Source organism: Poecilia latipinna, unplaced genomic scaffold (assembly GCF_001443285.1).
Source record: "Poecilia latipinna isolate Pla-1442-1.1 unplaced genomic scaffold, P_latipinna-1.0 Scaffold1518, whole genome shotgun sequence".
Classification (NCBI taxonomy): Eukaryota; Metazoa; Chordata; class Actinopteri; order Cyprinodontiformes; family Poeciliidae; genus Poecilia; species Poecilia latipinna.
The window spans coordinates 1-16,636 of record NW_015114134.1 but is presented as its reverse complement, the minus strand read 5'-3'; the positions used below and the strand labels follow the sequence as shown (position 1 = coordinate 16,636).

Here is a 16,636-nt window from a genome sequence, read left to right as displayed (position 1 = left end):
AAATTTATTTTAAAGGGATTTTATGTGGAAAACCAAAACAAAATGGTGCAAAACTGTAAAAAAAAAAAAAAAAAAAAAAGAAAATGAAAATTGTTAGAAGTGTGTGGTGTGTATTTGCATGTTGCATGTACTGTCAAAAAGCTCAATTACACTTTCAGTCATTGCAACTTCTTTCTATATCATAAAAAGCCAGATTTATGGAATACACAATAATTGTTTTGCTGTCTACAGGCCTTTCCACCTGACTCAATATGAGTGTAGATCATCCAGAGTCACCAAGAGAGTCCTGGTGATTGCTCTGATTTAGGTTGACGGCCATGATTTTGTCGGTTTTTGATTTGGCCATTTCCAGATGATCAGTTGAAGGAGTGATCTATGAGATTTTTATAATCTGGCTTATCGTCTGTGTTTCTTGGTCTTCGTCATGCTGTTTGTTCTCTAATGTTGCATCAGACCTCAGTCTCCATTCACAGAACTGAGCTGGATTTATGGAGTTCGGTGGATTTTGTTGGTTGCACCGGGGTTTTCAGGGGTATAAAGGTGTGACAAAACAAATGCACACCACACCTCTATTTATTTGTTCAAATTCTTGGAAACAAATTTCCCTCCTCCTCCCACTTTCAAATGAATGTGCTACTTTGTGTTGGTCTATCAAATAGATACATGAAATACATTAAAGTTTTTGGTTTGTGAAAATATTAAATATTTTTTTGCAAGGCACTATTTGCAACATAAAAAACAAAGAACAGTCCCAACAAGCGGGAAGCAGATCTTACGTTTGTGTTTTTTTTTTTTGCTTTAAGACATAAAGTCACTTAAATGCTGCAGCTCTCAACTGTAACACTTTCAGAACCAAGAAAAACATGAAATTCTTGCCTGTAAAATTCATCCTTCTGTACAGATTCTGTCCTCCAGATGAAGTGCTGTTGCTGGATTTATAAACTCCGTACATTTCTCCCTCTCTGTGAAGAGAAGACGCTAGTCTAGTATATATATATATTCATTGGCATCACATGGTCAGATGTTGATGTGCATGTGCGTTCTTGTGACTATGGATCTCGGACTACGACAAAAAAAACCCTTCACAGATTGTAATAATTGCAACGTATCACATCGATTTCACATTTTTTCTTCAGTGCGTGAACATCTCTGTGAATATTAAATGTGAAATATACCAAACTGAGATAGTTATAGCCTCTATTTAGAAACCATGTCCTCCTGTATCAATAGTAATAAGATTATATATTTAGGAAGAGAGTATGTGGGGATTTTGGTAAATTCGTCCCTCTATTGCTTGTATATTGTGACATATTGTGCAGAATATTTGCTCTATAGACACCGAATGACTTAAAGAATCCTCGTATTGTGCTGTCTGAAACACACCGAGGGCCTCTGTGAGAACTATATATTTTGTGTGAGAAGTAAAAGATGACTTTATTCAGATTGATAATAAATCTACCGTACTTTAAAACAACACCTCTCTGCTGTTTAGTGCTTGTGCTTGTGCTGATGCAGTTTCAAACAAACTGTCTGCCTGACCACTGAGCAGGGTTTGATTGAATGCTGGGAGATGATGTGCATGATCCCTGGGGGAGGCTGGTGTCTGGGGAAACACTGGCTTGTACAGATGAAACGGTTGCTTCTGCAGCACAGAAGGAAACCAGGATGTGAAATGAAATCAGGTTTGTTTTTTGCGCTCTGAGGAAGTCGGGCCATATTTAAGCAAGCTGAGGTCTTAATAGTCAAGTTATTTTATATTTAAAGCTCTGGAATATGTAATCTTAAAATAATGATAGCATGTCTGATTTTGTCACATTTAATCTGTCACAGCACTGTCATGGCTTGTTCAAAAGTGTTTTAATACCAATAATTTGGAGTTCTGCTACATGGTGAAGTTTTTAATCTGGAAAAATGTTCCAGTTCAGTTCATCTTAATCAAAAATTGAAAGAGAGATAAAAATAAATAGAAAATACACACCAGAGTTCCTGCACTCTGGCAAATCCTGAAATACAACTTAAGTAATTTCCAGGTCAGGATAAGTGTGAAAAAAGATTGTGGAAGAATATTTGGATTTTGACTTTGTGTAATCCAACCATCCCTTGGATTATACATCCCTTGTATAATGTATTATACATTATGTATACACATAATGTGTGTGTGTGTATATATATATATATATATATATATATATATATATATATATATATATATATATATATAAATAAAATGTATATACATCTGGATTATACATCCAATTGATGGACGGCCATATTGGTGTGGCTGTCCATCTATTCAAAGTACAATAATAATATATCAATTCCACAAACTGATATTGAAGTTTTATTTTAATATCTTGAAAATCAACTGTAAAACGCTAAAACTAGGAGACCTGAAGGACAGACAACATTCCAGGTTGTTGTTTTTTTTTAGTAGCATTATAACAGATCCGCCCTGTGATGGATCGGCACGGTCGGACCGATAGACGGGTGGAACACTAAAAGACGCTAATTACACATAAAGTTTTTAGTTGCCCTTAGTCAAATGCAACGCCAGAGTAATTTGGTATATAGACTACCAAATTATGAACCAAACTGTTTTACGAAAAAAAAGTATTTGCAAACAAAAAGATAAAGCTGACAAAAGCATCCTGCTCGAGTTTTTCATTCACTGTTGCAAATCGTTAATTGTTTTTGGCTGATTTGTTGTGATTTTGTCACGACGTCACACAAGGAAGCAGTCTGTTTGAGGGGGTTGCCTTTAAACACATCCACAAGTGTCCCTTCGCTTAACTGGAACGTCGTGAATTGCCCTAATGGACGCATCATACTTAGTTATTCCGAAATGCTGAAAATGTTTCTGATTTAATGCCAGACAGTGAAGGGGATCTGGTTCAACTGCAAACCCAGGAAAGACAAGGTCAGAAAGGGAAAACAAAATGAAAGAATACAAAGACAGCCCATCATGCTGTGGGATACCCAAAGAAGTGGAAAACTGGGACATGGAGGATAATACTGATTATATCACAAGTAGAAACGTGATGAGGAGCATGTATAGAGAATATATAATTTCCTACCGCTCAACAATGAGTGCGTGGGGTTCTCATTCAGATGCATATTCATGTATGTGCGACCCGCTGACATGTCCCTCCCTCCCCTGACAGTTCTAATAGGTGGGAATGAAGCTTCATGCACTTCCTGAGGTCTCATTTGCATATGATTCACTGATGAGCTGCCACCACTAACCAGCAACTCCAAACCAAAGCAAGGCTCTATTAATATTCACCCCATTCAGCTTGTAAAGCACACAAACCTAATCAGCTTAGAAATTACTGTATGGAAACCATAATTACGCATGTTTAATTGCTTATCATCTGATGGGAACAAGTTTATTAGAAAACGTATTCATCGTAATTGCTTCCTGAGGTATGTGGTTAGCCACAATAGCCCACGATATCCTGTCAGCTTCCATTTGGGAGGATTAATGTAAAAGTCCCAAAATTAGAAATTATGCGTTGCACTCTTTTGGATGGTTGGTTTAACTCAAAGTGATTTTTAATTTAGGGTTTTTCTAAATTAAAGCCTAAGCTCGGATAAGTCTAACAAAGTGAGAAACGTTCAATTCAGCATCTTACTCTGGCTAGAGAGCGCTGCAGCATCGCAGGGACCAGGACTTGGAGCAAATGCCCCCAAGAAAATGCCTGGTTATGATAAGCAATGGCCAACCAAAGAAGAAACCCATAGAAAGCAGAAGAAAAAATTAACAGGATCGATATTGGGAAACAGCTCTCTGAACAGGGGGGAGGTTTAAAGGGAATCTCAGAATCGATTTGACCTTGGAAGAAGCAGATTAAAACTCAGAGAGGTCTCCATACTGCCAAGAATCAAGTGGGCCGTTTCAGCCTCAGGCCTCAGTGACTCTTACAGCTCCTTCCTGTTTGTTGATCACCTGGAGTTTATTGTAATCACTGTTGACTCTGTCCTTGTAGATTTGTGTTTTGTTTTGCTTTTTCATGAAAAGCCCAGGCAGATTTATTTTTATCAAATCATTTTAGATTACATGAATCATTCCAAACCTGAAATAGTTGGATATTTAGTTAAAGATTTTATGAGCAATCAATACAAGCGACTCACAAAATCAGTCCTGTACTGTAGTAACGTTATTTCACAAAGAGCAATGCAGAAAAATGCAACCATTAATTTGAGTATTCAAAAGGAAAACAGAGGTTATAAAATGCTTAGCAACATATTAGGTGTTTTCATCTGCCTCCAGTAAAAATAAGCAAATATACTTTCATTCTCATCACTATTCTCTCAAGAAATAAACTGAAATACTGCAACTATTTTCTATGCAATGTTTTTTTTTATCACATTATCAAACAAAGAAAGACTAGTGCATTTTGGTTTGTGCTGTTTTGCTTATATACTTTGAGGTTTTTCTGGATTTGTAACTGATTACGTGAGATTTAAATGAGCATATCAGAGCAAACGCACTTGGTTCAAATGTAGACATATTGTCTAAATATGGATTATGTATATAGACTTGATGGATCTTAGGCCAATCCTGAAATCAGGTCAACTGCTCTAGACTGGGGTGAAAAATATGTCTAGTTTTTAAATGTGATTGCAGTGAAAGGCAAGGCATTACTGCAGTGGACTGAATTCAAATGCATGATATTCATTTTCTTTTTTCTTTTTTTTTCTTTTTTTGTAGAAAGGAAATAAGGCTGTCTGTTTTAACCTCCACTTTATGATTTCAATTAGACGGTCTTATGAAGTCCCAATAAAATACATAGAAGACTGTGGTTGTAATGTGATCAAATGTGGAAAAGTTCAAGGAGAATTGATGCTTTCACCAGATACTGTAGATGGGAAGTCTATCTGGAGCCGAGACCTCGCCTCAATCAGAAAGAGAAGCAGAGCTGCTTAACATTTCGTGTCACGTTCGGATTTTGGCTCCAGGTCTGAGAGGCGCTTTAGCTTATCAAACATAAAAGGAAAAAAATAAAAGACGAACATGTCATTTTCATGAGGAGTACTGTTGGAAAGTCCCTGAGTGTTTGCTTAATGGGATCTAGTCCAGGTTTCTCTACAAAGTAAAGCTTACTTCTTTTTTTTTTCCTTCTTTGCTTACGTTGTTAGGAGTGAATGAAGAGCAGAATGCAGAAGCTGCTCCTCTCATGTCTGTCCAAGGCCTCCATACCTTTGATCTTATTAAGGAACGAACAAGCTTTTAAACTTATACTCCCTGAAAGGCTCTCTCCTCCCCTTCTCCTCATCGTTGTCCATCAAGATGCTGCAAAAATCCTCAGAACGTTGATACTGCATGAATAATATTTCATACTTGAAACTAATTTGTAGTTTAAAGTGTGAACTCCGACCATCCCCATGCAGAAAATTAGCTTGATGCCCAAAGAAATCTTGATATTCCAGCCAAAACAGACACAATGTTTGACTTTTCTGCAGTATAAGAAAGGCTAATATTAAAAGTAAGCTCACCTTATGATCTAGTAGCTCAAATAACCAAAATTGCGGCAATAACATTAAGTTATCTTTGGCTATGATCCACAGTCATCACAATGAGTAGCATTATGGGATATGATTGGCAGTCACGCATGTTTTGCAAGCTTTCCTTGCACCTTGGACCCATTTAGAAAACTCAGTATATTAAGATGTGATGCTTTTTCAAATTTGGTGAAAGATTCATAAAGTGCACAACTCAGTCCAGGTGTACAAGGGTCACACTGGTGCTTCGTGGGATTAATGGTCCAGCCGTGATATTTAAAGAGATCCAGTGAAAGGTTATGAGACAAAGGTGAGGAGTCACACTCAACATCTGTCTGAGCAGGAAAGCCAAAGACGATCAGTGGGAAAATCTTCTCTCATTACCCTTCTTGCTTCCTCCTCTAAGGTTATTAATGGCTGCACAACAGCCCCAATGACATTTTACACAGTTTCATCCCTGTACCATTGTGCATCTTGGGGATTCGCTGGCATTTGGCTGCGGAGTTTTTAATCAGTGTCTGCGGCGGGACTGACCAGCGCGACTTCAATCCCGCTCCCCGTCACTCATCATAAGTGAGTTTATCAACACACATCTAATCGCCACACTCCGCGGGGACCTTAACCATTTGCATACTAAGATTGCTTTCTTTTGCTCGGGTGAGAACTCGCCTCTTTTGCATAATTATTAATGATAAAGACGGCGTGAACAAACGTGTCAGGAGGTATTAGCGTCGGGCACACAACTGGCTGCTGAAGGATCCGTTCGGTGACGTGCCGGGAGGAGAAGCTGGGGGCGCAAGGGCAGCGAGAGTAAAGAGCGGAACTGTCAAGGGAAACACTTTTGCATGAAGACGTTGGGTTAATTAAAAGGACAATAATGGAAAACATAGATAAAGCGAGGCCGGATGTGAAAGAGACACCCCACGGAGATTACAACAGAAAACAGTCAACAACGTTGCATTCAGATACAATCCCTTTTTTTTTTACACTGTAACATTTTGTCATGTTAAAAACACAAACTTTAGTGTATGTTATGGGGATTTTATGTACAACGTGGTGCATATTTGTGAAGTAAAGGGAAATGATGCATGGCTTAAAATTTAAAGTAACCGGTAAATTGGGAACTTCACAGTTGCATGAGGGTTGCGGTTTAGGGGTTAGGGGAAAGGGACAGGGTAAGGGTTGGAAGGAGGGTTGGAAGAAGGGTTACAACTCCAACACTCCTTTAAACTTTCTTCCCAACCCTAATTTTAACCCTAATTCCAAAACTCCTAACTCTATCCCGCTTAGGGTTGGAAATAAAGCTAGCGTACTGATTATTTAATGTGTTAGCTCTATCACATGAAATAATCAAATACATTGAAACTTTTGGTTGTAATTTCACAAAGTGTGGAAAATAAAAAAATTAAAAAAATCAACAGCTAGAAACACTTTCGCAAACCCACTGTAGCGGGGGAAAAGTAAGAGAAAGCGAAAGATATAGCCCAAAGGATTTCCGTTTAACATGAAAGCAGAAGGATGCAGCAAGATGTGCCAACTCTGATATATAGCATATAATTACATCAAAGGAAATATCACCCCAGCAGAAGAAAAACCCACAGCGTCGAACAGCACAAGATGTTTACATACAGAGGAGTCACTGTAGCTGCTCGTTCCTGTATTTCTGCCGTGTAGCGTTAAAGCAGCAGGCCCATATTGTCTGTCATCTGTTGGCGGTAATTACCACTTTTTACACTGTCCTACCCTCAGTGGGTAATGTTCACTGTCTGTACGAGAAATGTTTCATCTGAACGGTTTAACTGTTTCCTGCTTTATATAAAACAGCTGCTCTGTTGTTTTTATTTTTATTTATTTTATTTTATTTTATTTTTTTACTTTTTACAGGACAGGAATAAATAAGTCGTGCGTGCTGTGGTTCAGTTGGAGGGCTGGCGCATCCTCCCCAATGTGGTGAGCTAAACACAGTCCTGTGTGCCCTCTGCGCAGAGTAACAGCGTGATATTAAAAATCCCCGAGGCGGTTGTTAAGTCGCAGTGGCGCATTTGTGCTGCAATCGATGACCTTTTGTAAACACTAATGAGGCTCTTTCATGAGTTGGTAAAACAAGAACATTGAGTTTTCTGTGTTGAAGTTCACTTTTCTTACCTTCTGTTTGGAAGAAATTTGCATGCGTCCTTCCTTTTATTCAGGGATTTTTTTCAAGATTTGCAAGTCATAGGGTAATCTCAGGGGTCACCACTGCTCTTTGCCCCTTCAATAAACAACTGATAATAACCTTTAACCTCTCTGTTTTGCATTAGAATTGACCTTATTATTCCTCTTCCCCCACCTTGTATGGAAACCACGGCACCATTTGAAATGTCAGTCCTTGAAATCTGAACTTGATCTTTTTTTTCCCTTTAATAAACCCATCCAGAGGTAGAGGGTGTGTGTGTGAGTGTGTGTGCATGTGTTTGAAGGAGAAGGGTGGGCTTCGAGCTCATCTGCATCACAGATTAGGGTGCTTAGAGAAAAATCAACCATCCATGATTCATTACATGTATCCTGCTGAGCTCTCCGAGCTGGCAGCCATCCTAGCAACAGCAACAACTCGCCGCCGTCGTGGCAACCTATCAGGAACTTTGATGTCTGATCAAAATTTAGCCAATGAAAAAGGTGGAGCGGGCAGGCAGCGTGATGATGCATTTTCTTGAGCTGTTCTTCAGACGGTGACGTGTTGAGGGCTGCACACTCAATTGATAAAACAAATAAGTGTTTGCACTAACTACCCAGGTGGAAATCTCTTCATTTGTGCAGTTGCACCTTTTAGATGAGCTTAAATGTGGAACGATTGTAGAAACTCAAACCAAACAGAGGCTGAAATGTAGAAAGAAAAAATATTGCTGTACACATTATCTGCCTGAAAGTAAAGTGAGCAGATTAGACCAGCAGATTACTCTTTCAAACCTTCTTTTGAAGTTCACTCTTTTGACGTTGACTTTATGCATTTTGGACAAACATAAAAAACGAGGCACGCTCTACCCAAAATATTACTGCAGAATATAGTCCAGAAAATAAAGCGTTATGTTTTTGTGCTTATACACATTTACATTTCTGATAACGGAAACATTTGTTTCCTTCTACTTAACAGGAAACAAATGTTTCTTTTTTCACTATATAGCAAAACTATGTGCATAGTTCTGTACATAGTGGGATGCAAAACTGTGCATACCTCTGAAAATGTTTATTGAGATTTTGTGTGACAGATCAATGCAAAGTAGTGAAGAATTGGGCAGTGGAAGGTAAATGTTACATGACCATCACATTTATATATATCAACCTTAAAATTGCAGTTTTGAGGTTGATATTTGTATTTAACCCCTCCTGATAGGTGAAATCACCTTGTGCTATGATTGCAAATCTTCCAATCACCTCTGACCAGCTTTGTCTCCAGATCCACTCAGCACTGTGCGGCCACCACCATGTTTCAAAATGTAAAAGGTGTGCTCATGTCGATATGTATGAACACACTCATGCATATTTCAGCCATCTGCTGTTGCTTTAGGGAATTTTTTAAATGAAACTCCTTTCGAAAGTCCAACTCGTGAAATGACCTAATAATATTTGTCCTTCCACTTCACAATCATGTCATGTAAAAATCACAATGGATTACATGGAAGCCTATGGTTGTAATATCACAAAGTCTGAAAATACTCGAAGACTTTTGCAAGACTTTAGTGTTAAAGAAAACTGACTGAATTTCCTTTTAACTAAACAATTTATATGCTCATTTTACTGCTTTATTTATCTCTTTTCATCTAAGCTGTTCATATTTGTACTTTGCTGAAACTGTCTCCTTCAGCTGCATGCATACAGCATAATGACAGCATTACTGATTTCCCACTCAATCTTCCCACATGCAGACAATCCAGCAGTGTTCCATGTTTGATCACTGGCTTTCCTGAAATTATCCATCAATATTAAAGAAGCACTTTGACCATCATTTGATCTCAGATGGGTCTGATTTTTTACTTCAAAGGAACATGCTCTCTGCTGCTTTCAAAAGGTCTGTGTTGATGTCTTTCTCTCCGCTGTGGAGTGTTGTTGCTCTCTCTGCAGAGGGCACAGTCGCTTTCTCCTTTCACAGCCAGGAGAATGAGCAGACAAAATGTTCTAAACCGTCCATTTAGCAACATGAAAATTTTGGGTCCCGGCAGACCTGAAAATATTAACTCCAAGATGAATGCCGCAAAAAAATAACTTCTTAAACAGTTTGCACGGTTCTTTAAAGTGCAACACCGAAATTCTCCGGGATACTGAATGTAAATAACTCTATTATGGCAGCGTTTGTTGGTGCACTCAGTGAAAGTACGTGTTCTTGATCACAGCCAGTCTAATCTACAAGACGCCTTATATATTTGTGTTCTACTGTTAGAGCGGAAACCATAAATACTTTCTGGGGGGCTAAAAAAAAGTTGAAATAGCACAATATTTGTGTCAACAGCCTCCATATAAGGGGAGTAAATGCTTCTTTCAGAGGCAGCTCAGAGTGATTTACATATTGTTTCGTCTAGTCGCTGCTTGTATGTTTCTGTGCTGATTGCACGCAGCAGGAGAGCGGTGTTTTTGTCATTTAAATGGGGCTGTAGATTGTCCCTTTTATATTTCTGTCTCACAGTTTGATTTCTTTTTTTTTTATTTTTTTTTACATTTTTCCGAATTCAGAGTTTGCTTCTAATCAGCACTCTGCTTTTATGTGGAAACTGTCTCCCCCTGAAACACATTTCAGATCATTTTAGTCTCAAAGTAACATCTCAACATTTGAGGGGGGGGAGACTACATCCAGTTTTTGCTGGAAGACGAAGCTTTCCAGGTGAGGTTTTCATTGCACTTGAAAATTACTCTCTTCAAACCCCTGGCTGCAGCATTTTATGTTCAGATGCCGGACTTCTCCTGACATTGAGGAAAATGTTTTTTTGAGAACCCTTTAAAACAACTGTTTGAGAGGTGATTATGAGATTGAGAGGTTGTGTGAGGGTTATTCACAAGAAAGAGACAGATAGGTGAAGACGAATCCTTCAACTGGAGAGAAAAGGAAAAGTTGGTTAAAAACAATTTGAAGTAAAAATGCAAAAACAAGATCTATTGATTTTAAAGGACATAATTTCTTACATTCTTTGTCTACTAAGCCCTACCCTCCTATCCCTGGTGAGAAAACAGCATCGTCACAGCATGACGAAGCCACCACCATGTTTCGCAGTAAAGGAATTATGCAGTGATGAAAAACAGTGCAGTTGTACAACAGCAGAGAAAAACGTTTAATTCCCAGCAGCGGTTTGGACAGCTTTTCCTCCAAACAATGTCGCTTTGCTTTTTGAGAGAGCATCTAAACAGTTTTCTTTCCATATCTCCTGCAAACTTGGACCCAAAATCAGTACATTTTGCACCTCCAGCTCCTTGCTGAGCTTCACTTTCCTCTATCTGGGGGATTAAGTGGCACCCAGACTGTCCAGAGAAGTTTCTGTGTCTGTCAGAAAAACAGCAACTCTGTCAGACAAAAACTTTACTTACTCTCACACATCCCTCTGACAATAGTCTGGTGTAGCTGACGCGGTTCTGAAATTGCCACGGATTCATGCACCCAATCCAACTTGTAAACAAGCACAAAATTCAAGGCTGCTGTTTTTGGCTTGTATAAATAATTCCTCAATTCTGAAAACAAGCACAAGTAATAGTTGTTGTTTTTTCTCTGGTAAACAGGAGCAAAATCAAAACACCACTAAGAACAAAGAAACAGCCACTCACTCAAATGTGAAAATGTGTTTAATTTTTCTTAATGTGAAGAAAAAGCTGCCTTTTAAAAACCCTAAAAAAATAAATAAATAAATGAAATAAAAAAAAAAACAGGTTTATGTAAAATTATGTTTCAGGATTGATTGATTTTGTATTGAGAAACAAGTCATTTACATAAATGTGTTCCAAGTAATTGTTGGAGGTGGAAGTATGAATGCTTTCTCCAGAACAACCCCCTCGCTCTACCTCTAATCTGCTGAGTGCACCACTGGAAAAATATTCTCCCTCCAATTTAGTAGCTCCTAAATCTCTGTCTAACAGCTGATCCACAATATGAGGATTTTCAAACTTGCATGTCTTTTTTCTTTAGCAGCCCTGAAGAACTCTATCATTTTGAACTCCCCCTTTTTTTATTGTCCACAGGCAAAAAAAAAAAAAAAAAAAACCCCCTTTGTAACAACGAGAGAACTCCCGAACAGTGTTGACTGTTGAAAGCTTGTTTGATATGCTGGGAATCGGTGAACGATACAGCAACAAACCAATTAGATTATTCTGAAGAAGAATACTAGGGTGTTAACTAGCCTCATAGCAATGCCTACTAGCAAGTTGTTTAACACACTAAATAGCTAGAAAGTTCTTTTTTTTCCAACACTGTGAGAATCATGTTCTTTAATTTCTCCAGAGAACTGAGCACAATTCAATCTGATTTGATTTGCCAGAAACTCCTGATGATAGGTAGAGGCCTCAACAATCACCTGGATCAATGGCTACCTGACAAACGGACCACATTTTGTAAGACTGAAGGGATGTGTGTCTAACCAGGTGGAAAAAACAGTACAGGAGCACCACAGGGGACTGTACTCTCACCATTTATTTTCATTCTGCACAACTCTGACTTCCAATACAAAACAGACTCTTGTGATCTACAGAAATGCTTAGGTGACTGCAGTCGTCTGAAAGAGCATCGCTATCAGAAATGGTGAAGAAGCTGCACAACAATCATATCTTGAATGTGCACAAAACAAAGCAGATGATTGTAGATTTCAGGAGAAACAGAAACAGATCAAACACCATTTCAATGATTCGAGAAGAAGCTGAGGAATATAAATGCCGCATTGCTCACCTGGGCAACAGACCAGGACCAGAATTGCAACAGTAAAACTGTTTGGAAGAATGGACAGAGCAAGCTGTGCTTCTTGGGGAAGCTTAAGTCCTTCATGTTTTGCAGCAGGATACTGCATGGATTTTGTAAGTCTGCTGTGCAGAGTGTAAACCTTTGGGGCGTCAGGATGAGAACCAGGCTAAGTCTGTTCTTGGGACCACTGTGGAACATCTGGACATTATTGTGCAACAAAATGATTTTTTAAGAAAATTAAAAATACTTGGGAAACCTCTGAGAATCATTTTCATGAGACTGTTATACAACAGCAGTGTATTCTGTCAGAGGCTTGTTCAGATCACTGTATTACAGACTGCTACAGGAGTTCCGGCATTCCCACAGTCAGCAAAATCTGAAAAAAAATTTTGAAAAAAAAAAAAAAAAAAAAAACTATATGAGATACAACATTTTATTTCCCTGTAGGATTATTGAATTTTTTTTAAATTTGAATTATAAACCCCAATTTTAGCAAGCCAACCAAAAAAATTGGTGAACTCACTAGTTTAACTGTGCAACTAGCCAGCCTGATACCATGCCGGCTTATTTTTAGCCTGCTAGCAAGATAAGTACATAAAATAGCTTGATAGCTTGTTCCATAAAAGGTTAGAGAGCATCCCAGCTTGTTTCCTAACCATCGAGGTTTTACCTACCCTGCTGACAAGCTAACAAGTGGGTTGTCTGCCTGTTGTTAACATTGACTGATTTCACACTTTACAGAAGTAGCTACAAAACCTGGTCATTTTGTCAGAAATTACCTTTCGTATTCTTGTATTTACAAAAGGCACATCTTTAAGGAAACTACAAAAAAAAAAAAAAACTATAGTTTTGTTCTCTTAGTGTGAAGAATGAGAATTCATAAATTCAGTGAAGTCAAAACTTACATTTAAAAAAAAAAATCTTATATGAAGAATTAAAATGCTAGGGCAGATTTGTAACAAAGTTCTCCATGTGCACGTCATACATTCAATAAATTAGAATATTACTACTAGTATAGTTTATTTCACTAAATTCACTAAGTGATTATATTAATCACACACTTACTGATGTTTTTAAAGCCTTTATTTTTTGTTAATTATGAGGATTTTCTACTTACAGTAAAAAAAAAACAAACAAACATGTAACTATACACCTGACCAAAATAAATATTTAAATACAGATATGTGAGCCTAACAAAAATTATAATAAATACCTACTTAAAGGTTGTTATTTTCAAACAGTACTTCTAACCTGACAAATGAGCCTTATTTGAATGATATTCTAAGTTACTGGCAATGACTGTATATTGATTATGAGGTCTAGTGCTGGATTCCCATGAGCTCACAACGGGAAACGAGGGCTAAATTCAGAAAGGAACACTGCCATCAAAGATGTTTTGAAAACACCTTTTCCCGTGTCTTGTACTTATGCTCTGATATTTTAAATAGAAGGATTTTTGGTTCCAGCAGCCGGTTTTTAAATCAGTCCGATCCAGGTCGAAACAAACTCAGGTTATGTTTGCTCTCTTTCTTTTTTTTTTTTATTCTCATTTGCCTTACAGTGTAGAACACTTACTTGTGACCTAATTTCTCTCTGTGTCGTAATGGGTGTCAATAGGCGCTCCACTTCACTCAGGTGCTGTTTTCTCTCAAGCAGCCGCCGGTTGACACAGAAGAGCTGGATGCTGCGCTTGCTGCCTCGCCTCCTTGCTCTTCAGGACGTCGACGTCCTCTGAGTGGAAGTCAGCGGGAGGAACGTTTGCGAGATTTTAAGGCAACGGCAAGAGATGGGCCTCTGCTTCGACGCAGTTTAATTAAACCCTCTGAGACCGCTGGCTGCATGGGAATAAGGGCAAAATGAGTTGCCGGGTCATGTGCAAGAGTTCTGCCGCATGAATAATACAAACTACTGCAAGGCAGGCTCATTCAAAATACTGTGGGAATGCTGCTGTTTCTAAGGCGCTTTGCACTTGTGACAGGGAAATTCGGGGTGATTCGTCTCTGGCACCGTTCAGTTACTGTTCCCTGGAGAGCAGCTGGTAAACATCCATGCATGCGATAAGAGCAGATGACTCTGAAATAATAAACTGTTTGACAGCACAGAGAAACTTACGCATGTGAAATAAAAATGTTTTTGAAAGTTTGACTATGTAAAAAGACGCAAATAACCACATAAATTCCTTGTGAAAGTACTAATGCCCCTTGAACTTTTACACATTTGTGACAACTTACTGAGATTTTTTTTTCTGATAAACCAACACATTGAAATGCATAATTGTCAGGTGGAAGGTTAAGCTGCCCCCGTTTCATCCTGCTGCCGCCACCATGTCCCACCATAGGAATGATGTGTTCGGCATGCAGACGTAGGTTTCTGCCACAGATGTTCATTTGGGTTTCATTTCCTTCCTGTCTTCTTGCCAATCTTTCATTAAGAACAAATTTGTGAAATTCACAGATTTCCTAATGGCACTAATTGTAATCAAAACCTTGAAAGTGCCCGAAACACAAAATTTTAATCTTCTTTATGCTGTTAAATGGCATGTGCAATGTTTGCATAATTTTTGTTTTTTATTTAAGATTTATTTGTGCAATGGATTTGTTTTTACCAAAGTATCATTATATGTGAGCGATGAAAATGTTGATCGATTCGCCTCGGCCCTGAGGTTCAGCTCTTCCTCTTCAGTAAGTTTGTCAGCAGTTGTTTTGCAACACAAGACAGTGTTTCTTGATGCGTTTGATGAGTAACCATGAGTGCGGAGTAAAATCAAGCATCAGTTTGTGGAAAAGCACCTTATCTCCACTGTTGAGTATGGTGGAGGACCAATGATGCTGTGGGCCTGTTTAACTTCCAAAGGAAATCTCGTCATGATGCATTAGGACATCTTAAATAAAAAATATGTCGGCATTTGCCAGAAACAATAACAATGAGTCATTTTAAGTCTTTCAGTTACAACAATTATCCAAAACATGAGAAGAAAAAAAAAAACTCAGGTTATGATTTCTTTAAGCATTTAATCACGAGAGTCCATAAAAAAATGAACATTTCTCTTGGATTTGTCAGGAGTCATCAAATAAGGAAAACGTTTCTTGAGAGAAAACTATTACAAATACAATGAATTCACAAACAATTAATTCTCTAAAGTAGCATTTAAGAGCGGTAATCGTGTCCTTTCATGCTGAGGGGAAAAAAAAATGTGATTCAACTGAGCTGAACAAGTTAATCATTTTCTAATACTGTCCAAAGCTTTAAGCCTTTGTACCGCTCACATTTTCCAGTCTTCTCTCTTCGTCTCCTATTAAAGATGGATCCACTAAATGGTTTGACCTTCACTGACTCTCACATGCTGTGTCCAGTGTCAGAAACTTTCTGCTAATTTCAAACAGAGCTGCTCCTGTCAATCTCCTTACACCTGTATCTTTTCAAATACGCACAAAGCAACCGATAAAGCTCAATCAGAAAAGATTCATTTTGATTTTTGATTTTTTTGGTTGTGTGTGTGTTTTATTTGCAAATCTTCAAGGCCAAACCCATGCATGTTTTATATATATATATATATATATATATATATATATATATATATATATATATAAAGCTTTTGATGTGGGCCACATGGCCAGTTGCCTAGGGTTGAGTCGGAAAGGGGAGCACACAACCATCAGGTAAAAAACATAGCATTAAATTAAAACCTGAAAATCTCGCGGTTGCACCTTGAACGAGTCTTCTATTGCTTTTATTCGTGTACACATTCGATTCAGAGCTGGTGTCTCCTGCTTCCTGCTGGAGAATGGGAGACTTTTACATGCTTTGTGTGGAAATCCATTGCAATTTACTCTATCTCAGAATATAGATGATTTCCCACACTTTAATTGGTTGGGTCTCAGCTCGGGCTCCGTTCATGCAAGAACCACCACTGCCAACCAGTAAACTACAACGAATGCTGTACAAATCTAAATATTAAGCGGAGGACTCGGAGAGAATGGTTTTGGTTAATACAAGCAGGAGAGACACAATTCTCTTTGCTGCAGCTAATAGAAAAAAAAAGGGAACTATGACGCAGCAGCAGAGGAGTAGGGTCTCTGAATTTTAGCCGAAACAAACTAATGCCACATACAGCTGAGGGCACATCTGCCAAATGTAACCGAGAACTGTTCAAAAATAGGTGCCAAAGCCACTGAAACGAGGGAAATGCCGAGGAGCTCGCTTCTTTTTGGATTCCGCCTCCTTCAG

General features: G+C 38.4%; 1 long non-coding RNA gene across 1 annotated transcript; it reads left to right on the top strand.

Moving 5' to 3' along the window:
• The first annotated feature begins 36 nt into the window (after positions 1-36).
• On the top strand, positions 37-4,340 carry LOC106963292 (uncharacterized). Its single transcript, XR_001428168.1, has 2 exons — positions 37-579; positions 4,083-4,340. It is a non-coding gene; the product is annotated as an uncharacterized LOC106963292 (long non-coding RNA).
• Positions 4,341-16,636: the final 12,296 nt, after the last annotated feature.